The 23,684-nt window shown below is 36.6% G+C and overlaps 1 pseudogene; it reads left to right on the top strand.

Annotated features, from left to right (window-relative positions):
* Positions 1-906: 906 nt before the first annotated feature.
* Positions 907-23,327, top strand: LOC107769203 (5-epi-aristolochene synthase 3-like; annotated as a pseudogene).
* The last annotated feature ends 357 nt before the right edge of the window (positions 23,328-23,684 follow it).

Genomic DNA, 23,684 nt, shown 5'->3' with positions numbered 1-23,684 from the left:
AAAACGCCACCACAACAATAGACATTTAAAGGCCTCAAGCCTAGCTTAGCAGTAAAAAAAAAAGGAAGAACAGATCAGAAGCCAAAAATTAGATCATGGGGTAAAACTTTGTTATCTGGTTTGGCGGTGATGAGAATAAATGAAAAAGAGAAAAGATAAAAGAGAAAGAAAAAATAAGGAAAAGAAAAGAAAAATAACTTTTTTATGAAATATACACTTGTCTAGGACGTATAATTCACCTCCCAGAAGAAATGTAGTTGTAGTGTTTGAAGGGTGAATTTATTCTATTTTAAAATAGTTCGGGTGGAGAGGGGTTGTAAGACCCCCAAAAAGAAAAAGTGTGTAGTTGGAACTTATGTATTTTCCCATAAACTTTGTACTATAAATATTTGATTATTTTTTTGTGAAATATTATAATTTATATATGTATAGTACGTAATTTATTTTATTTGGAACAATATAAATATATTAAACTTTTGTTTTAAAAGTTATTTTTAATATCTCATAAATTTGGTATCTATTTTGTATTGACCGTGCATCGCGCAGGTACGAATAAAGGGGATATTGTGCGTTGCCGTTAGAAGTAGGAGTATTTTTAAAAGTTTGCTAGAGGTAGAAGATAGTATAACGATAAAGATAAATTTGACCGAATAGTATACTAGAGAATAAATATAGACAATATTCAAAAGTAGGGAGGTAAATTTGACTCTTTTCCCTTATAAAAAAGAGTAGTTACTAGTAAACGTTATTTTCCGACATATGACGTCCCACAACACAATTATCTTGAAAAAACAATTAACATAAGAAAACATAGAAAAAATACAACTTCTGTTATATTGGATCAATTGAGACGCCAAGAAATAAATCAGAAGACGCCAAGGAAGAAATATTGGATCACTAGACTATATGGTATATAGTCAAGTAAGGCAACTGAAATGAAGAAATAAAAAAGCATATGTTATAAATACTTATACCTTCTCTTCCATTTGGATCATCTCACTCATCACTCGACTTTCTTTCTTCCCTAGAGAATTAAGAACCAACAAATTCTCTTATCGTTTATAGCATTGGCCTCAGCTGCAGTTGGCAACTATGAATTAAGAAGACATTGTTCGCCTCGTGGCTGACTTCTCCCCTAGTATGTGGAGTGATCAATTCCTTTCATTCTCTATTGAAAATCAAGTAAGTTTTTAGTATTCTTTATGATAGAATTTAAGGGTCCACCAAACGATATACAGAACCTGGTTCTCTATTAGTTCCCACAGAACACACGCACACTGCAGTAGGTAAATGAGACAAAGAAGTTTTACGTGGAAAACTCCCAGCTCACGGGATTAAAAACCATGACCTACCCTTGTAGGATTTCAACTTCACTACTGAGCAAACTTTAGATTACAACCTATTGTAACCTAGGAATTAACTTCTTAATCCCTCACTAACTTGTAACAACCCTATTACAAGCCACTTTGTAATAATTCTATTACAAAGACTTTACAACTCGACTAACTCTAGCCAAGACACAAACACAAGGGTTTATGATTTACAAAGATTTCTTATACAATGCTTCTAACTAAGCTATGTAGGAATTACAAGTAAAGAACTTTAACAAATGCGCAACACAACTAAGGACATGTAATGACTCAATACATGAAACTGGTCCTTCGTTATGTTGTTCTTTGTTCTTGATGCCCTTGAGAATCACTTGCAAGATTGGCACAGACTTGCGAGAAAATGCTTGATGGCCATCTGTTCCCTCTGTTGTTCCATTGACTCTGAAGAGTTGAACCACGTCCCCAAACTGAGACTTGTTGTTCTTTAAGTACTTGAGGATGTATAACAAGTTCCTTATCTGGTTCTTATTAATAAATTTGTTAGATCATCAAAACATAACAGAGATACATATAACCTATCAATTTTCACATTTTTGATGATGACAAACTTATAATTGAAGTTTTCCTTAAGAGCCAGAATGAAATACACATAACATGTATTCCCCTGAATCTGTTCCCCAGCACATATACATAACTTGTATTCCCCCTGAATCTGTTCCTCAGCTTGTTCCCCCTCAATTATTTTTCCCCCTTTTGGTATCATAAAAAGATCAGTAGCAAGCAATAAGCAAAAAGAAGTCTAGCTTGGTTAACTTATGCCACATGTGTGCACACAATCATGACTAAAAACAGAGCAAAAGAGCAAGACATACACAAAAAAAAAGGATGAAACTTCTATTAATTTTTGGAAATTAAGCAGGGAGCAGTTCCACTGTTACCAACACATCCACAAAATAAAAACAGTAAAAAAAGAAGTACCAGTCATAAACATCATCAGAACTAAAACAAAGGACAAACACTAGGATTTGATACTGGAAAGGACGGCTATTTAGGAGCACCGGAAGGTGGAGCACTGGAGGCTGAGGAGAGGAAAGGGTTCTAAGAAGGATGTCCATTCGAGTATTAGCTGACAACTGCTCATTGAGCAGTTTCTCCTTCAGGTCCTCAACAGGTTTCCCGAGGTCGGCATTTTCTTTGGTCAGACGGGAAACCTTTGTGCTGTGAGACCTGCTGGAACCAGGTGCCTCCTGAAGCTGACTTAGCTGACCCTCAAGAATCGCATTCCTTGCCTTCAGCTTCCTAATCTCATCAGAGGCACTGTTTTGGGCGTTGATCAACTGGGAGATAGTAAAAGTGCTTCCAACCCCTCTAACCTTATCAATGTACTCACATTCCTCGAGGGTGGTCTTAGAGAAGATTTGCTAACGAGTACCCACTTTAGCTTTTCCCAAAGGGACTTTGAAGAATTCAAAAACCTTAGTGAGGAGGAACCTGTAAGGCAGCCCATGATTACCATCCTTGAACTCTGCCACCTTATGTATGTGTTCTATCATGATGCCAGGTAGGTTAATAGTTGTGTAGCCATCCAGTGCTTCCATGAGAACCAGGTCTGCTCGAGATGTAATGGACCTTCTTTCTGCACGAGGGAGCAAAACCTTATTCACCAATTCAAACAGCAGTTGGTACACTGGAAGGAGGGTCTTCTTGTGTACATGTTCCCCTTGTTGAACTGCCTTATCCTTCAAGATAGTATTTCTAAAGTTCGAAGAGCAGGTTCCCTGAACAAAAGATTGCACACTTCTTCCTCATAAACTCTGGGACTGTCACTTGTGAATAGGTGTGTCCACTGTTGGAATTCACAAATCTCCACCAATTGTCGCATGCCAGCCATGTCCAGAATATCAGGGGCAAATGTACGGCCGCACAGCACCTGTTAATTTTTTAATGTTTCCTTGCCAGCATCCTGGGCGTCACCAATATCGACAACTGGTGCTGGAGGCACTACCCTCTCATTTAAAATCTTCCCATCCTTCACCAATCTCCTTTTCTTCTTTCCCTATTTGATTTTTCTTAAAACTGACTCAAATTCTTCCTTCTTCTGCAACCTCGTGATATGTCTCTTAGAAGTGGACCCCTGGGGAGGTGCCTTTCTACTCCTAGCATTAATAAAGCTCACCAGCGCCATATTATCAAAATCTTCTCCTTCATTGTTCTCATTCTCCTCCTCAGATAGAGATCGCATCGTAGGAACCACAATTGATAATGGCTCAGCATAGAAATGAGGAAAGGGGATGAGAGCAGTACTGACCTCGGGTTCTAGTGAAGAACTAGGGGTTTTATCCATATTAGTTCCAGAGGGCTCTTCTGGGGCGAAGGGATCAGGTCCTTCAGTTGGTTCCCCAGTAGTACCGTTAGGTGCCAAGGTTTTGACAGGCACTATTTCCGTATCCTCGACCTCTGTACCATTATCTTCCCCCTGAAACTCAGACACACCCTCATAACCTCCAATCAGACTTCCCTCAGCAGCGATTCAAAGCATATTTTCTATAACTTCCTTTTCTTGTGACTCCAAAGTAACTTCAGAAGGCATGAAATGATCATTACCTATAGGATCAAAGCCCGGTGCTGCCATTGTCGATACATCACTGGTATGACCCACACCTTGTTCTTTAGCAAAACTTTCTTCCACTGGTAGACTAGAATTTGTATATTTGAGTTCTTGAGATTATGGGTAACGATTTCCTCCTAAAATTTCCGGAATCCGGGCACGTGGGCCCGAGGTGAATTTTAAAAATTTTATCATTTTAGGTTGGGTAATTAATTTAATAGTCTAATTTCGAATTATTGAATTTCTATTAATTATTTTATATAACATTTGGATAGTTTCAGATTTTTCGGTACCGAATTGGATTTTTACGCGACATTGTGATCGGGAAGTGGACTTTGAGACAAGGTAAGTCTCTTGTCTAACCTTGTAAGAGGGAATTTACCCCATAGGTGATTTGCATTAATAATTGTTGCTAATTGTGGGGGGGCTACGTGCACACAAGGTGATGAGAGTCCGTGCGTAGCTACTAATTATGCTATGTCCGGGTAGTTTAGGACTCAAATCATGAAATACTTGCTATAAATTACATCCTCTATTTAATTAAAACATTGGAATTATATTTTGAATTATTAGAGGAAGTATTAAAAGGTCGAAATTTCATATACTTGAATTTTTGTGTAAATTAATTAACTATTAAAAGAAATTTTACATCTTTATGTGTTATTTTTTTTATAATAACTTCTCATTCCGGAGGTTCACAAGAAAATGTCCTCCTTTCTTGTGGAACGGGCCAAATGGCTCGGCAGTATAGATGCATCTATGGATCGTGCCGCACGTCCCTCGGCAGTGTACATGACACTCTGGATCGGGTCGTACGACCTCGGCAGAAATCGTGCCTAATAATAATAATTATATGATACCTTGACATTTTAATTGCAGCTTGTGAAGCTAATTGATAAAATAAAAATTATTGAAATTTAAGGAATTAATTATTTCTGCTGGTTAAGAAAATTATTGTTGTTCACCTAAAAATCATGTTTTATTAAATATTTCTATTGTAATATTATTGACCCATAGTGAGTGTCAAAGTCGACCTCTCGTCACTACTTCTTCGAGATTAGGCTTGATACTTACTGGGTACATGTTGTTTACGTACCCATGCTACGCTTGCTGCACTTTTTGTGCAGGACCTGAGACATGTGCTATCGGAGGACCTATCGGCGTGCACCCACGTTATCCAGAGACTTAGTGGCGAGCTGCCTTTCTGAGCCGTTCTGAAGCAACTAGTGCCTCTTCTTGTATTTGTATTCTGTCTATTTTATTTCAGACAGTATTTAGAATTTTATATAACCTACTAGATGCTCATACACTTGTGACACCAGGTCTTAGCACACACTAGTAGAACTTTGGATTTAATTATTTTCTTCGTTTTTAATTTACCAGATCTTTCATATTTTTTTAATTCTTTCAATTAAGAAGAGTTTAATTACTTTGATAATTTTTAAAGAAATGAATATGTGTTTAAATCCCTAGTTGGCTTGCCTAGCGGTGATGTTGGGCGCCATCACGACTTGTAAGTGAAATTGGGTCATGACAGTTTCCGACCTGGTTAAACTCGCCATAAGTTTTGTCTATTCCTCTTTATCCCCAACTTCTCCATTAAGAGAAAATGTAAAATGCCAAGAAAAATAAACTCTATTACATAGTTTTTAACATTTGGAATGGAGATTAGGAGTTCTTGGGTTTCTTATTCCTTTTTCCTTTTGGTATCTGATTGGCTTTCTTTCCTTGCTAATGGTATTTTCACTGAAAGTAGTTCAATTCTTGTTTCCTGTAAGTAGCTGGTGTTGGGAATTTAAAACACAAAGAAGGGAAGTTAGAGAGTATTTTGAAGTCTGTCAAATTGCATAAGAAAAGCTACAACAGAGGCCTTTTAAATAGGCTTACAACCAACTGACTTAAGCTAAAAATAAGCAACTAATAAACAAAGTGGATAAAATGATCCCACTACTTCTACCATTATCATCCAACTAAATGATCATGCTAATTAACTGAACAAGTACTAACTTTATAGATGCTAAAAACTAGGAACTAAATAAGCTGTCACTTTGAAGCATTAATCAACACACACCCTTGCTTCAAAGCTTGTCACTCCCATTTGTGATCTGAAATACTCACACTTGCCAACAGGAAGTGCTTTGGTTAGAATATCAGCAACCTACTCATTTATGCCGCAATGCTTCAGCATAATGCTTCCTGTTGCTACCAGATTTCGGATGAAATGGTACCGAATGTCGATATGCTTTGTTCTGCTGTGAAATGCCGGATTCTTTGTCATCGCAATAGTTGCTTTATTGTCACAGAAAATTTCAGTTGCTATAGCTTGCTCTTGAAATAGATCAGCAAGTAACCTCTTTAGCCAAACTGCTTGACAAGTTGATGTAGTGGCAGCAACATATTCTGCTTTAGATGATAACAAGGCCACAATTTCTTGCTTCTCTGAGCTCCAAGATATAACACATGAACCAAGAGAGAATGCATATCTAGAGGTACTTTTTCTATTATCCTGACAACCTGCCCAATCACTATCTGTGAAACCAAACAATTTAAAATCTGACACATTAGAGTACCAAATTCCAAAATCAGCAGTTCCGGCAACATATCGTAAAATTCGCTTTACTGCCCCAAAATAATGCTTTGTTGGGTTATGCATGAATCTGGAAACCACACTAACAGAAAATGCCATATCAGGCCGTGTGTGCGATAAATAATTTAGACCACCAACTATGCTTCTAAAGCATCGAGCATTCGTCAAACCCGTACCATCATCTGATATGAGCTTCTCATTCACATTCATAGGTGTAGAAGCTATCTTACAACCCAACATATTGAATCTCTTAAGAAGATCAGTTGCATATTTTCTTTGCGAGACAAAAATGCCATCTAAACTTTGTTTAATCTCAAGAGCAAGAAAATAGTGCAACAACCCCAAGTCTATCATTTCAAACTTCTGATTATGAAAGACTTAAATTCAGCAATAAGTGATTCACAAGAGCCCATATAAATCATATCATCTACATAAAGGCATACCACCAAGAAATCAGTTTTACCTCACTTCTTTACATAGAGAGTTGGCTCATTTTTGCTTCTTTCAAATCCATTCTCCTAGAAATAAGAGTCGATTTTGCTATACCATGCTCGTGGCGCTTGCTTTAGGCCATATAAAGCTTTCTTCAACCTGTACACTTTACTTTCATGTCCAGTTACAATAAAACCTTCAGGTTGAGTAACATAAACTTCTTCTTCTAATTCTCCATTTAAGAAGGCAGACTTGACATCAAATTGGTAAACTGACCAAGAGAATTGAGCAGCAAGAGCTAAGAGAGTTCTCACCGTTTCAAAGCGCTCTACGGGAGAGAATGTTTCATCAAAATCAACTCCTTGCTGCTGTGCATATCCTTTTGCAACTAGCTGAGCTTTGTGCTTCTGAATAGTTCCATCAGCATGGTACTTCGTGCGATACACCCATTTCAGGCCAATAAGATTCTTTCCCTCTGGTAAGTTAACCAACTTCCATGTTTTATTCTTTTCGACAGCATTCATCTCTTCCACCATTGCTTGTTGCCACTCTTCTTTTTCAGCTGCTTCTCCATAGTATATAGGATCTGAAATAATAAAAGCAAATTGACAAGTATAAATGTCATTAGAATATCTGGGATTTGGTCTTTTGTCCCTGCTTGATCTTCTTGGAGGAATTGGATCTGCTGGAATTGGCTCTTCTGAAGACTCTCCAAGTGTTTTAGATGTTACTGGTGCTGAAGGTTCAGCTACAAGTGTTTCAGGTGCATTTTCAAGAACCACAGAATTTGCAAGTGTTGTAGTATTGCTAACATTCCAAGCCCAAATTTATGCCTCGTTAAACCTAACATCCCTGCTTATAACAACTTTGCCACTCATCGGGTTATACAGCTTATATGCTTTGGATTGAGGACTATAACCCACAAAAATGTATTTTTCTGATTTCACATCAAGTTTGCGACGAGATGGAGAAGTATCCAAAGCATATGCTAAACAACCAAAAACTTTTAGATGGCTTACCCGTGGCTTCCTGCCCTTCCAAGCTTCATATGGGGTTCGATTCATGACTGCCTTCGTCGGTGAGATATTAAGAAGATACACTGCTGTTGCTACTGCTTCTTCCCAAAACTTCTTTGGAAGTTCTGTTGCTTTCATCATGCTTCGGGCCATTTTCACCACCGTTCGATTGTTTCGCTCGGCCACTCCATTTTTCTCTGGTGTGCGTGGTGCACTCAATTCCCTGTAAATACCATTTTTCTCACAAAAATTATCAAATTCTTTAGATGTAAATTCACCACCTCTATCTGAAGGAAGAGCCTTTATAGAACACCCACTTTGCTTCTCTACAAATGCGTTGAATTTCCTGAAATTCTCTAAAGTTTCAGATTTGAATTTTAAGAAATAAACCCAACTCATTCGACTATAATCATCAGTGAACAACAAAAAATATCGACTTCCACCTAAGGATTCAATACTCATTGGACTACAAACATCAGCGTGCACCAATTCAAGACAACTGAAAGCCCTCCAAGCCTTGTTTACAGGAAATGAGTTTCTACTTTGCTTACCGTAGACACACCCTTCACAAAAATCAAGACCATCAATTTTAGGCAATCCAACAATCATATTTTTTTGACCCAACAATTTCAGCCCTTTAACATTCAGATGGCCATACCGTAAATGCCATAAATTAGCGCCACTAGCTTTAGCAACTAAAGCACAATTCTTCACACCAGATATATCTAAAGGAAACAGTTTATTTTGTGTCATAAAAATGTTGATAATATTTTGCCTTGAGTTCTTATCAAAAACAGTGCAACAATAATCATCAAACAGAAGCGAGTAACCACCACTCATCAATTGGCCAACACTTAACAGATTATGGGCTAAATTAGGAATATATTGCACATCATGTAGAAGCTTTACATTACCATGTGTGGTTTTGATGGCAATTGTACCTTTCCCTTCAACCTTCATCGGCTTGTTGTCTCCAAGTCGGACCTCACCTTTTTGAGACTCATCAAGTTCTTTAAACAGTGATCTCATTCCAGACAAATGGTTTGAGGTACCACTGTCCATGAACCACACTCCATTAAGGCCACCATTGATAGGAGATTGGGTCATGAATAACTTACTCCCCTCTTCAACTTCCTCTGTGAAATTTGCTTGCTTTTGCTCTGTGAAATTTGCTTGTTTTTTCTTCATCCCTCTGCTTGGTCCAGCAATTAGCTTCTATGTGGCCCAACTTCTTGCAATATCGATATTGAATGTTGTTTCTATTTTGACGCTGATCGCCAAATTGACCTCTTCCTCTGCCGCTGCCACGACCTCGACCATGATAGCCACCTCTTCCTCTGCCTCGGCCACCAGAAAATTCTGATTTCACCTTGTAAAGAGGCTCCCCCTTCACCTGAAAAGCTTTCTCGTCCACCTTTTCATAGGACCTACTGATTCGAACTTCATGGGCTAACAATGAACTCATTAGTTCATCAAAACTGTAAGTAGATAGGTCTTTAGATTCTTCTATTGCAGCAACAACATGGTCAAAGCTTTTTGTTAAACTTCTCAACACTTTACTTACAACATATGTTTTCATATGATTAACAATTCCAGAAACTCTAGACATAAATTCCTGCACAGACTCTTTGTCTTTCATGGCTAAAGTTTCAAATTCACGACAAAGTGTTTGTAATTTCACAGTAATTACCTTCTTGTCGCCCAAATATTCTTGCTTTAGAGTCTCCCATGCTTGATTGGAGGTTGTTGCTGTTGCAATTCGGGGGGAAATTTTATCATCCAGTGCCTAATGGATGAAAAATAGTGCTCTTGCATCTTTCTTGTGAGTCTCTCGTAGCTGTTGGTCGGGTTGAGCCGGTGCCGGATTTGGCTCAACATACCCGTTCTCCACCAAATCCCATAGCTCCTGGGACTTGAACATTGTCTTCATTTTGAGACTCCAAAGATTATATTTTTCCCCTTTAAATATTGGAATCAGGGGTTGAGATGAAGAATTTGTGCCGTTGCTTGACATAGCTTCCTCTAAATTTTGTGCTCCTTACTTTTTTTCTCTTAGGATTCACCTCAAACTTTTTATTTGATTGTGGCTGCCTCTCAATGAACCTAGCTTTGATATCAAAAATATTGTTGGGAATTTAAAAACACAAAGAAGGGAAGTTAGAGAGTATTTTGAAGTATTTTGACTTAAGCTAAAAATAAGCAACTAATAAACAAAGTGGATAAAATGCTCCCACTACTTCTACCATTATCATCCAACTAAATGATCATGCTAATTAACTGAACAAGTACTAACTTTATAGATGCTAAAAACTAGGAACTAAATAAGCTGTCACTTTGAAGCATTAATCAACAGCTGAGATTAAGGTGGTTATTGGCCTAGTCTAACCTGATTCATTAAATCTTTCTCATTGCCTTGAAGAAATGCAAAGAATAAGTTGTTGAACCTTGGTATGCAATTATTTTGTATGTTCTTTACTTCTGTAAAAGTTACTTTATATTGATAATTTGAAGTGAACTGTTGTGAAAAATTAAAGCTTAACCAGGTTTGAAAGATATATTATTATGCGAAAGAAAATAATTTAATGAAGTCAATTATGCAATAGGGAGAAACGAAAAGGAGGAATAAAAAAATTTCAAAAGCTTGCCGAGATAGGTGAAGGCGTACGCAGGATTTTTCATAAACGATATAACGATTTTAAATAGTAAACAAATAATAATTCACTATAACATCATATTAAAAAAATAAAATTCGAATTATTTTATAGAACACAACTCAAGTATCTTACTAAATATGAATTTTTATTTTTTAAAATATATTCAATATAACTTCATTGGAAATAATACTAAATACTTTTTTTATATATAGAACACCAAGTAATTACACAAAAACTCACTATTCATTTGATTATGTAAAATGTTATTAATCAATTTCAATGCTGATAAAGAAGATGAACGGAAACAAAATAGCCAAACAACTTATAATACAAGTCAAATTACTTATTGTTGCATTAAGTAAGCAAATGTGACTTTTGATCTATTGGTTTAGCTATCTTAATGCTTAAGAGTTAAGAGGTCAATGGTAAACCTCCATATTTTTTTAATTTCAAAAATGAGGCACAAAGAATTTAAAACAAAGATGAAGCTACACTGATTCGAACAAGTACATATTCAAGAAAATTGAAGCGTCTGACCCGTTGTGCTACATCTGTTGTCAACTGGTGTCACTATATTAATTTTTTTCCTATTAGATTTTTATTATATATACTTATTTAGTAAAGAATTACGACCAGCGGCGTGACACCGCTTGGGCTAAAATAAATCCGCCCTTGGATGAAAGGATCTTTTGATGTAATTGAACGAGTAAATGGCTATATAAAACCTCAACTATATAAAAAACTTAAACTACATCCTTTGATGCGAAACTTTAGTTGGGCTATTCTTTTGGATAAAATAATACATAATAGTTTTATTAATTAATTAATTCTTGAGTGGTGATTGGATATTTCCAAAAGTTAATAAAAAGTTCGTTAACGTACTCTCTTGTTTTTAGGGTCAATGAAAATCTTAGGATTCCAAATATAATAAGCCGAATACAATTCAAATTCCATGTATACTTTTTGGAGAGAGTAAAATTGGAGAAATAGAATTTGTTCTATTTTAATAGCTAATAATATCCTTGGATGATCCATTTAAACCATTTTATAGTATAATTAATTGTACCCTAAAGGCTTAGGTAACAGAGTGTGTGTATCACTCTCTCTCTCGGAGAGTGAGAAGAAAAAATATATTTTAAAATATTACTTTCTTACTTTTATTAAAATTAAAAATATATTTTCTTACTTTTTCTCTTTCTTTCCTTTTCTTTTTCTTTCCTTTTTCTTTGTTTCTGTCTTTTCCTTCTTCTCTACTACTTCACAATTCCCGTCACAACATACAGCGCTCGCCGGTGACTTTTATGGCATTCTTCTTTAATTATTTCGGTCTTCTTCCTCTCTCTCCCTCTTGAATACACAAATAATAATTTCATAAAAATAATTATACACATGTAAAGCAAAACCACTCAGATCTGAAAATATCCATCACCGAAAAATCTTTTTTCTGCTGAAAAAAATAGAATTTTTGAAATTCCAAACCGGAAGAAGCTTTTTCTTACCCAGCAGACACGCATATACTCACATAATTCACCATCACTCGCCTCTTAATAATAAGAGCAACCATTTTTGTGCCCCACAATTACCAGTGATAGAAACCATCCAAAACGCCACCACAACAATAGACATTTAATACGTTTAATAGAAAGAAGTATTATATTAAACTTTTATATTAAAAGTAATTTTTAATATCTCATAAATTTGGTATCTATTTTGTATTGACCGTGCATCGCGCAGGTACGAATAAAGGAGAGATTGTGTGTTGTCGTTAGAAGTAGGGGTATTTTTAAAAGTTTGCTACGAATAAGAGTAAATTTGTTCAGATATTATATCGATAAAGGTAAATTTTGACTGTATAGTATACTAGAGGATAAATATAGACAATATTCAAAAGTAGGGAGGTAAATTTGACTCTTTTCCCTTATAAAAAAGATTAGTTACCAGTAAACATTATTTTCCGAGCGTATGACGTCCCACAACACAATTATAAATAGATTGCAGAAAAGTATGCTAAAGAGATTGAAGCATTGAAGGAACAAACGAGGAGTATGCTATTAGTAACCGGAAGGAAATTGGCAGATACATTGAATTTGATTGACATAATTGAACGCCTTGGCATATCATACCACTTTGAGAAAGAAATTGATGACATTTTGGATCAAATTACAACCAAAACTCAAACTTTGATGATTTGTGCGCTTCTGCACTTCAATTTCGACATCTCTCCTGGTAAGTTCATCATAAAGCACGCCTTAATGTTGTTAATATTATTATCCATTTATTGGAAGAAGGCTAATTCATCTTGAGTTTTCTTTCTTGAAATATCAGAAATTTCCAGCAAATTCCAAGATGAAAATGGCAAATTAATTCAAAGAGTCTCTTGCTAGTGACATCTTAGGATTATTAAACTTGTATGAAGCTTCACATGTAAGGACTCATGCTGACGATATCTTAGAAGACGCACTTGCTTTCTCCACTATCCATCTTGAATCTGCAGCTCCACATTTGAAATCTCCACTTAGGGAGCAAGTGACACATGCCCTTGAGCAATGTTTGCACAAGGGTGTTCCTAGAGTCGAGACCCGATTCTTCATCTCATCAATCTATGACAAGGAACAATCGAAGAATAATGTGTTACTTCGATTTGCCAAATTGAATTTCAACTTGCTCCAGATGTTGCACAAACAAGAACTTGCTGAAGTATCAAGGTGTGATATATAAAAACGAGCAACCCTTTTTGATTGATCATATCTCAAGTACTTATGTTAATTTTGATGTTTTAACTTCAATACCACACAAGAGGGGTGATTTGTGTGGTGTCCAATTTTTCGCGTGCACAGATTATAGAAGGACATGATTCTTCTATGTGTTCCTTATACTACTGTTGCGGAATAATAAATGTAGAAATTAAAGAACACAAGGATTTTTGTGTGAAAAACACCCGGCTCAAAAGGTGAAAAACCACGACCTACTTCCCAGTAGGATTTTTTCAAAACTCTTCACTAAATCACTGAGCTAAAAACTGCATTTATAAAATACTTTTGTAAACCTAGGATTAACTCTAATCCCGTTGTGCCAACCAACCTCTAACTGCTGCGACAACTTCAAGTTAACTCTAACTTGAATACTCTGAGTACTTATTACAATTGCCTCCAGATAAAGCTGAAAGGTACAATATGAAAACACCTACTACAATTGAACTAGAATAAAAGACACACACTTGGAGCTTGTTTTTCTATCTGGTTCATGTATCTTCAGGTTTGCACACTTGAATCACATACGAATTGCTTGCAAAATGCCTTGCTATTTTACTCTCAATTCACGTTTAACTTCTACTTTTGTGTGTTTTCTGTAGAATGAGAACATCCTGCAATTTATAGAGTTAGTAGAGTAGAGAATAACTAGAGTTCTAATGCTACTCTTCCTTAGTGGAAGAGTTCTAGTTGATCTCAACTTCTAACTCTTCCCTTATCTTGGATAGTGTTCTCTTTGATTAAGGAGTCATTCTCCTTATCAATTATGCAACCTTTTCGACCAGGAGATATCAATTAGACCAAGTTAAGCTTATCACCTTCACGTGAATCCCACATGATCGAATCTGCTCGTGTCTATGCAAACAAGGGATGGACCTGGTTCATGCCTGAGCTTCCTTTGTCAATCTTCAAAACTAACCTTCACTTAGGCCAACAAATTCCCCATTTTTTATGATGACAAACTCTGTGCTTTTCATAATCTTAGGCCTTGTTTCAACTTAGCTCAACATCAACACAATGTTAGAAATATTTTTCCTTTTTATCACTTATCATCAAGGACCAGGTTCATTAGGTTATAAACATCACTGTTCAAAGTGTAAAGCACAATATTTTTTTCCCTTTTGGCATCATCGAAAAGTTGCATAAAAAATGTGTGATTCCGAGATTTTAAAACTTACTCGTGGCCACTGGGCTACTTCAAATGCAATCATGGGTTAATCATCATAGATCAAACTAAGAATTTTAACCATCAAAAAAATATAAATGAACAGTTAGAGCAAAAGACTGTAAATTTCTTTGATGATTGATACGATCCTACCACAAAGCATAAGAAGAAATAAAAATACTGGAAACATGAGCAAAAGAAAAAAAACAAATCCCGAACTGGGTCACTGGTTGATCTACACTGGGCTAGGAGGCTTAAGGCTGGGAAGGACTAGGTGCTAGGTTTTTGGTGTGGAGGAGTTTCAGCATATTCTAAAGAATGCCATTATTCTTCTCCTTTTCTCTTGCCAGCTCATTTCTGAGAGCATCTCTCTCAGTCTCCACCTCTGCCAACCTCTTCTTCAACCTCTCAATCTCAAAATTCTTAACCCCACTTTCTTGCACCAAGGCTCGTACCTTACTATTCACTGGTACCTTCTTGGATGAACCAAGATGAAATAGATTCATCTCTATTTTTTCCAAGTTGAACCAACCCTTCAGCAGCTTTGCCAGACCCACTTCCCCCTGTTTTCTTTACACTCTCCTCTACTCCAACAGATTTTTCTGCCCAAACAACCATTGCACATGTGTCTTTGGTTAAACTAAAAGGTTTTTAACCTTTTCCCTCACAGCACTCCTAACTCCCTTGCTCTTTTTTTTTTTTTTTTTTTCCACCAACTTCTTCAGACTCTATAGTTTCAACACCTGCTATATACCCTACCAGCACAAACCTATTCTCCAAATTTGTATCAACTTCAGAAATTGTCTCAGAGTAACTTTAGGGCTAGAAGATACCTGTTCAGTTTCAGAAGAAACCATTTCTTCCCCCTCAGTAGCAGATTTAAATGAGTCTTCAGATTTTTGGGGTTCTTCTTCCTTACCCGCTTTCAATTTTTTATTTATTTTCTTGATTTGTTCTCTCCCCGCAACAACCTTGCGAGCAAGCATCTTTACTTTTTTCTTAGAGGTTGAGGTGGTGGAAGGGATGATAGTGGGTGTGGAAGTCTAATCAAACTGAATTTCAGTTTTGAAAAGACTTTGGAGTGTATCCCTAGAATCTAGGTACTTCAATTCGGTTGGGACTCTTTTGAATGGAATTGGTTCACTTGTAACGGATACGTCCAAAAGGAGTTTGGAATTAAGTAGGACTCTGCTCATGATCCGAATATCATTATTTCAAATTATGCAGAGTGTAGAAAACATACAGTGTTATCTTGATGAACCAGGTTCTTCATTAATAATTCTCTTGTGTAAGTCTAAATTTGCCAAAATAGAGAAAATATCATTAGAGATTAATGAGTCATTTTAACACATGGCACAAGAGTATACTATTAAAAGTATGAGTCTGAGCAAAAAGTAATCTAATTATATACACATTTTCAGATTTTCTAACCAAAAACAATTTTTTTTCCCGTTGTGAATTCTGAACTGGTCCTTTTAGGTGATCTTAATCATCCCTAATTCTAACATGTTCCTTTCAAAGTGATCTCTACTTAGGGCTTTTGTGAAGATGTCAGCTATTTGCTTGTTAGTAGCATAAAATTCTACAGTGATCAACCATTTTTCATAGTTATCCCGCAAAAGGTGATGCCTAACATCTATGTGCTTAGTTCTCTTATGGTGAACCGGGTTCTTGGACATACTAATAGCACTAGTGTTATCACAAAAAATGGGGATACAACCAACATCAATTCCAAAGTCCATTAATTGATGTTTGATCCACAATAATTGAGCACAACATGAAGCAGCAACAACATACTCAGCTTCAGCGGTAGATAAGGCCACTGAATTTTGCTTTTTGGTAGCCCAAGACACAAGACATGAGCCAAAAAAGTGTGCCATACCTAAGGTGCTCTTTCTATCCACTAGAAAACCTGCATAATCAGCATCACCATATCCCATTAGATTGAAATTACTACCTTTTGGATACCATAGACAGAGATCAGTGATGCCTTTTAGATATCTCAAAATTCTCTTGACAGCAGTAAAGTGAGACTCCTTTGGATTTGCCTTGAATCTTACACAAAGACCTACACTAAAAATAATGTCAGGTCTACTAGCAGTGAGATACAACAATGAGCCAATCATTCCCCTATACACCTTCTGATCAACAGATGAACCAGGTTCATCTATATCCAACTTTGTAGCTGTTGCAATAGGAGTGTCAATTTCTTTGAAATCTTCCATTTTAAACCTTTTAAGTAACTCTTTTACATACTTCTGCTGATAGATCATAGTTCCATTTTGAATTTTGTTTAATTTGTAAGCCTAAAAAGAAATTAAGCTCACCCATCATGCTCATTTCAAATTCACTCCCCATTAATTTAGCAAATTCTTTACTCAACTTATCAGTAGTTGCTCCAAAGATTATATCATCAACATATATCTGAACTATCAAGAGATCTTTACCTTTTTCTTTCAAGAACAAAGTATTGTCAATTTTACCTCTCTTGTAGTCATGCTCAAGCAAAAACTTTGATAATATTTCATACCATGCTCTTGGAGCTAGCTTGAGCCCATAAAGTGCTTTGTCAAGTTTGTACACATGATCAAACTCTCCTTGATTTCAAACCCCGGAGGTTGTTTGACAAACACTTCTTCCTTTAGATAGCCATTGAGGAAGGCACTCTTGATATCCATCTTGTGAAGGGTGAATTTCATGTAAGCAGCAAAGGCTATGAGGAGTCTTATTGCTTCCAACCTTGCAACTGGAGCAAAGGTTTCATCATAGTCTATGCCCTCCTCTTGGCTATATCCTTGAACCACCAATCTTGCCTTGTTCCTTGTAACTGTTCCATCCTCATCAAGCTTGTTTCTGAAGACCCATTTTGTGCCAATTACTGATCTGTCCAAGGGTCTTGTTACCAGATGCCAAACTTGACTCCTTTCAAATTGGTTGAGTTCATTGTGCATTGCATTTACCCAGTTTGCATCCTGCAAAGCCTCACCAACATTTTTAGGTTCAATAAGATATAAGAAGGCATCAAAAGCACAAAGATGTTTTAATGAAGATCTGATTTTGATTTCAAAGGTTGGATCAGTGATTATGTTCTCAATGGGATGAGAACTTTGATACTTGTAAGATTTTACAACCAACTGGTTTCCCTTTAATGTTCCTTCAATGCTTTGTTGTTGTGGAACAGGTTCATGAACAGGTTCCATTGAGGTTTGAGGATCATTTTCTCTTTGTTCTATTCCCCCTGTCAGGTTTCCCTGGGTAGAAGGACATGTTCCATCGCCTGTTCCTTCTTTCAGTGCAGCTTTAGTCTGGGTTGTGGTTTCATTTAAGTTTCTCACCAGCCCAATTGCTTCATCATCATATTCCTGTCCATCATGTTCCTGTCTCTCAGAAAGAATGTTAGTTTCATTAAAAACTACATGAACACTTTTTTCAACACACATAGTTCTTTTGTTATAGACATTATAAGCTTTACTATATGAAGAATATCCCAAGAATACTCCCTCATCACTTCTGGGATCAAACTTACCTAGGGAGTCTTTACCATTATTGTGCACAAAGCACTTGTATCCAAATGCCCTAAGATGGGATATGTTTGGTTTTCTCTCTTTAAGTAACTCATAGGGAATCTTCTCTACAAGAGGTCTAGTCATGCACCTATTTATGACGTAGCATGCAGTATTTACAACTTCTGCTCAGAAGCTATGGGGCAGTTTACTAGAAAGAAGCATAGTCCTAGCCATATCTTCAAGTATCATATTCTTTCTTTCAACTATTCCATTTTGTTGTGGAGTCCTAGGAGCAGAAAAATTATTATCTATGCCATGCTCATCACAAAATTCAGTAAATTTAGCATTTTCAAATTCAGTACCATGATCAGACCTAATTGATGCAAGTTGATTACCTAGTTGTTTCTGAGTTTTTCTAACAAAAGAAGTGAACATGTCAAATGCTTCATCTTTAGATGTTAAAAATAATGTCCAAGTAAACCTAGAGTAATCATCAACAAGCACCATTACATATCTTTTACCACCTCTGCTTAATGTTCTCATTGGACCACAGAAATCTATACGGACCACTTCTATCGTCCTGGTGGTGTTTACCACTTTCTTGCATTTAAAAGAGGATCTTACCTACTTCCCCCTTGCACAAGCCTCACAAATTTTGTCTTCCTTGAACTTGATGTTAGGCAGCCCTATCACCAGGTCCTTGGAGAACTAATTTGTTGAGTTGACTCAGAATTGTATGTCCAAATCTCTTATGCCAAAGGAGTGGATCATTGTCCAACACACTTAAGCAAGTGAGTTCATTTTCTGAAAATGTGGACAGATCTGCAATATATATATTGTTCACTCTTTTTCCCTGCAAAACAATCTTGTCAGTGGTAAGATTAATCACAAAACATTTGGTAGAGGTGAATGCTACCAAGTTACCTCTATCACACAGTTGTGATACACTGATTAGACTGTATTTTAAGCCATCTATCAAGTAGACATTCTCAATAGAGTGAGAATCAGTATTACCTACCTTTTCAACCCCAATGATCTCACCTTTCTTCCCATTTCCAAAGGAGACATTACCTCTTTTGAGGTCCTTAAATGAAAGGAACTGATTCTTGCTTCCTGTCGTGTGCTTTGAGCAGCCATTATCCATGTACCATATTTGGCTGCTTCCCAATAAGACCTACAAAAGGAAATCAGGGGTTAGTCTTAGGAACCCAAACTAGTTCGGGTCCCTTTCTATAGGAAAAAGGATGAATCAGATTCTTTTTAGCCCAACTTGGTAGCCTATTCTTCCCTTGAACAAATTCTTGTTCTTTTGGCTTGCCTTATCTTTTGCATCGCATTCACTTTTATAGTGACTTATTTTACCACAGTGAGTACAAATCTTGTTCTCAGGAAGTGTAAGGTACTTGCTTTTGGGATTCCACTTAGGTGGCAGATTTCCAAAGCCAAGTCCTCTTCTATTGCTACTATGATGTTCCTGTAGCCATGAAAGTGCATCAGAGGACCTGTTCCATTTACAAGTTCTGTCTAGTTCATGCTTGACTTTGCCTAGATCCTCCTTCAAAATTCTAACCTGCTCATCCTTCTTATACAACTCATCTTTTAGTTTACCTACATTTTCTTCTAGAGTGAGGTGTGTGCAATCAATTATCTTCTTACTTATTCCTAATTTCAGTTTTAGGTTTTCAGATCTAAGTTCTAGGACTTTTGATTCAAATGCATGAACCCGGTTCTTTAATGCAGCATTTTCACTTATAGTCTCACTAACCCTAAGTTTCAAGTTCTTACACTTTACTTTCAAAATCACACATTCCTTAGACAACTGTTCATTTTCATTGTTTACATCCTCAGATTCATCAATGAAATCTAGAAGTAATTCAGATAGCCTTTCTTTAGACAAAAATTTAATCTTGTCTTTGAGATTAATTACACTTACCTCAGATTTCTCATCAGATTCTCCAATGGCCATAAGTGCTTGTTCATCTCCATCTTCAGCATCTGAGCTTTCTCCCCAAGCAGCAACCATAACCTTTATTGATCCTTTGTTCTTCTTGGGTTGAACATGTTCCTTCTTCATGTTTCTTCATTCAACTCTTTCCTTCTTTCGTTCAATTTTCCATTGAGGGCAGTTCTTGATGTGGTGATCAGCCTTACCATACTTGTAGCATCCCTCATTGGTTTGCCTTGCAGGAGCCTTTGGTTTGCTGTAGCTTCCACTTCTTGAAGGACCCTTTCCTCTCTTTAGATACTTTTTGAAGTCCTTTGTGACCATAGCCATTTCATCATCTTCTAGATCAGAACCTTTAGTGATTCTGAGTGCCAGGCTCCTTTCCTTATTGGGTACATCCATATTCATGGTTTTCCTTCTAAGTTCATAAGCAGTGGGATTTTAAATTATCTCATCCAACCTAAGAGTGGCAATGTTTTTTGATTCCTGAATGGCAGTGATTTTACTCTCCTAAGTAAGTAGCAGAACCCTTGTCAAAATATTTTTAACCCTGTCTTCTTCAGAAATAATCCTTCCAAGAGACTTAAGTTCATTTGTCAGTATGGTGAACCTTGTATACATCTCTTGGATGGTTTCCCCTTCCTTCATGGTGAAATTCTCATATTGAGAATATAGTAGTGTTTCTCTGGACCTCATCACTTGAGGTGTTCCTTCATGGGCCACTTGAAAAGTATCCCAGATTTTCTTAGCAGTGGTACAACTTTGGATTCTACTGTACTCATCTGGACCGAGTTCATAAACAAGCCATTTCTTGGCTTTAGCATTCTTCTCCCATTTCCTCAAGTCGTCGGCAGTGCAGTCAGCTCTTGTCTTTGGCACCTCTTCTCCTTCGGCATTTATCTTCATGGTAGCCAGTGGACCATATGTGACAATGTCTCATAGCTCATATTCTTCTCCTATAATGTGATCTCTCATACTATTTTTCACCAAGAGTAATACTGGCCGTTGAAGAATGGTGGCCTAGCAGTGGATTGTCCTTCCCAATTTTCAAGTGATGCACTCATCTTGATCTTCTCCTAAGATATTAGCCTCTTCAAGGATAACCTGCTCTGATACCAATAGATGTTTTAACTTCAATACCACACAAGAGGGGGGTGATTTATGTGATATCTAATTTTTCGCGTGCACAGATTATAGAAGGACATGGTTCTTCTATCTGTTCCTTATACTACTATTGCGGAATAATAAATGCAGAAATTAAAAAATACAAGGATTTTTACGTGAAAAATACCCGGCTCAAAAGGTGAAAAACCACGACCTACTTCCCAGTAGGATTTTTCCAAAACTCTTCACTAAATCACTGAGCCAAAAACTGCATTTACAAAACACTTTTGTAAGCCTAGGATTAATTCTAATCCCGTTGTGCCAACCAACCTCTAACTGCTGCGACAACTTCAAGTTAACTCTAACTTAATACTCTGAGTACCTATTACAATTGCCTCCAGATAAAGTTGAAAGGTACAATATGAAAACACCTACTATAATTGAACTAGAATAAAAGACAGACACTTGGAGCTTGTTCTTCTATCTGGTTCATGTAGCTTCAGGTTTGCACACTTGAATCACATACGAATTGCTTGCAAAATGCCTTGCTATTTTACTCTCAATTCACGTTTAACTTCTACTTTTGTATGTTTTCTGTAGAATGAGAACATCCTGCAATTTATAGAGTTAGTAGAGTAGAAAATAACTAGAGTTCTAATGCTATTCTTCCTTGGTGGAAGAGTTCTAGTTGATCTCAACTTCTAACTGCTCCCTTATCTTGGATAGTGTTCTCTTTGATTAAGGAGTCATTCTCCTTATCAATTATGCAATATTTTCGAGCAGGAGATATTATTTAGACCAAGTTAAGCTTATCTCCTTCACGTGTATCCCACATGCTCGAATCTGCTCGTGTCTATGCACACAAGGAATGGACCTGGTTCATGCCTGAGCTTCCTTTGTCAATCTTCAAAACTAACCTTCACTTAGGCCAACAAATTTGTTATTCTGCAGGTGGTGGAAAGATTTGGATTTTGTAACAACACTTCTATATGTTAGAGATCGAGTAGTTGAATGCTACTTTTGGGCATTAGGAGTTTATTTTGAGCCCCAATACTCTCAAGCTCGCGTCATGCTCGTTAAGACCATATTAATGATTTCGATTGGCGATGACACCTTTCATGCTTACGGTACAGTTAAAGAACTTGAGGCATACACAGATGCCATACGAAGGTATGAACTTCATCAATTCACTTATTCGGATATTCCTTGATAGTTAATCTCGTCGTGAAAAGATCAAGATGAACTTCTACTCATTATAGTTGTGCTCTTTCAAAATACATGAGTTCACCTTAATTTGTCATCCTGCAGATAGGATATCAACGAAATTGATCGGCTTCGTGATTACATGAAAATCAGTTATAAAGCTATTCTAGATCTTTACAAGGGTTATGAAAAGGAGTTGTCTGGAAGATCTCATATTGTCTGCCATGCAATAGAAAGAGTATGTTTGTGCAACTTAACTATCGAAATATTATTTTTCCATAATCGCTTTGTTTTATCTTCTGTTCGTCTTTTAGTGATCAGAAACTTGATACAATTCAATCAAAATTATCTAACACTTGAACATATGTATTTTGTATTCACAGATGAAAGAAGTAGGAAGAAATTATATTGTCGAGTCAACATGGTGAATTCAAGGATATATGCCACTTGTTTCTGAATACATAAGTAATGCACTAGCAACTACTACATATTACTACCTCACGACAACATTGTATTTGGGCATGAAGTCTGTTACGGAGCAGGATTTTGAGTGGTTGTCAAAGAATCCTAAAATTCTTGAAGCTAGTGTGATAATATGCCGAGTTATTGATGACACAGCTACATACGAGGTATGAGTTGAATCTCACAAACTTTTATAATTACATGTGATTTGGACAAATAAAGTATTGCGACAACAATTGCGGCAATATAAAAGCTAACCCCTAATCTATCCACAGGTTGAGAAAAGTAGGGGACAAATTGCAACAGGAATTGAGTGTTGCATGAGAGATTATGGCATATATCAACACAAGAGGCAATGACTAAATTTCAAGGAATGGCTGAGGCGGCATGGAAGGATCTTAATGAAGGACTTCTTAGGCCCACTCCTGTCTGTACGAAGTTTTTATCTCGTATTCTCAATCTTGCCCGTATTGTTAAGGTTACATATATACACAATCTAGATGGATAGAGAAAGTCTTGAAACCTCACATCAATGCCCTACTTGTGGACTCCATTGAAATTTGAGCTGCCAATTCTTGCTCATCCTTGGAAACTTCGTTCTTTGTTGTTGAGAAAGTAGATTTATTTACTAAGTTTTATTTGTATCGTGTTGTACAAAATTGTTAGGGAGCTGCTTTTGCTGTTGTGCAGTGCACTTCCAAACTAGGATCTCCTTCAAAATCCTTGTAAGAAATAATGCTACAAGTTTATGAATCCATTTTCTGGTTAACATATGTGACGAATGTGGAACTGGAAAAAACCCTTTCGAAGTTACTGTTGTCATTATTTCTTATTATGTTCTATACTATTTTATAAGTAACAATTAACACAGTAATTGCTTTTTAACAATTTAACTTTATTAACCTTTTCTGAAATAGTTTT

This window comes from Nicotiana tabacum, chromosome 13 (genome assembly GCF_000715075.1).
Source record: "Nicotiana tabacum cultivar K326 chromosome 13, ASM71507v2, whole genome shotgun sequence".
Classification (NCBI taxonomy): domain Eukaryota; kingdom Viridiplantae; phylum Streptophyta; class Magnoliopsida; order Solanales; family Solanaceae; genus Nicotiana; species Nicotiana tabacum.
The sequence above is the reverse complement of the archived record's forward strand: the minus strand, read 5'-3'. Positions and strand labels throughout refer to the sequence as shown.